Source organism: Phalaenopsis equestris, unplaced genomic scaffold (assembly GCF_001263595.1).
Source record: "Phalaenopsis equestris unplaced genomic scaffold, ASM126359v1 Scaffold000804, whole genome shotgun sequence".
NCBI lineage: Eukaryota > Viridiplantae > Streptophyta > Magnoliopsida > Asparagales > Orchidaceae > Phalaenopsis > Phalaenopsis equestris.
In genome coordinates, this window is record NW_018165244.1 from 406,086 (window position 1) to 407,216 (window position 1,131).

The window sequence follows — 1,131 nt, forward strand, 5'->3', positions numbered from 1 at the left end:
AAGCTAAAAAACACTTATTTTTTAAAGATAATTTTTTTGTATCCTCCTTTCTTTCTTCTTTTGTTTTAAATTATATTTTTCGCATACATGTGAATTTATATACTTAACACTTGCATTTTAATTTTTATACTTGTAACATTTAAATCTTTACATCAAAAATATCACCCGTAGTTTTAAAAAGGGATGTAGATAAAATAGTATAAATGAAAATATTAAAATTTAGGTATTATATATCTAAATATTAAACATCAAAAAAGTGTTCATGTGTGCTAGAAAATTAGCGGCGGTAGAGTAATGGATTATCATCTTAGCGTTGCACGAAAATTCAGCACACACTCGGGTGAAAGAAAATAATCAGTAGTGACACCAGAAGTTTTTACTTGAAAAATTCAAGTTAAGGAAAAAAATCATGGAGTCTGATACAGTTATAGAAATTCACTATAAATTGATGATTACAGAAATTTCTTGTCCCAGAAATGGAAATGGGTTGTTAGATTTTTCATGTTACAATGTCTACTGACGGTGTATGGTTAGTGGTGGTCAACGACAATTGATGGCGACTGACGGTAGTTAGTGCTGGATCATGATGGTCGGTGGTGGTTAATGTAGACTGCAATGCTCGACGATGATTGGTGGTTTTCTACAGCGATCGGCGGTGATCAACGGTTGCCGGCGGCGATCGACGACGGAGAAATGGTGCTGGCTTTCAGCTCATTCTCCAAGCCTCAAGTTCTCTCTCAAAACTCAAATTGAGGCTATATTTATAGTTTTCTTTATACAATTAATGCAAGAATATGAACCATTTTGATCGTCTGGTCCGGAGAGCTTCCTTTGATCATACGGCGATTGATGGACATTGGAGTGTCTTAACGATGTTGGAATTGATAAATGTTGGGCTCGTGAGATTCACTTTGTCGAGACGCTCGATTCGAATATGAACTCACCAGATTCAGCATCCTTTTGACCTTCCAAATGTGTTCAAAAATCATCCAATAGTAGTTTAATGACTTGATATGGGTTTAATTTGACTGAGATTTGACTAGTTTTCATATCATTCAGTTTATCTCGTCAGGTCGGTCAGTTTGACTATAAGTTTGATGAAATTGATGCTCTTGATGACTTTTAATCAAG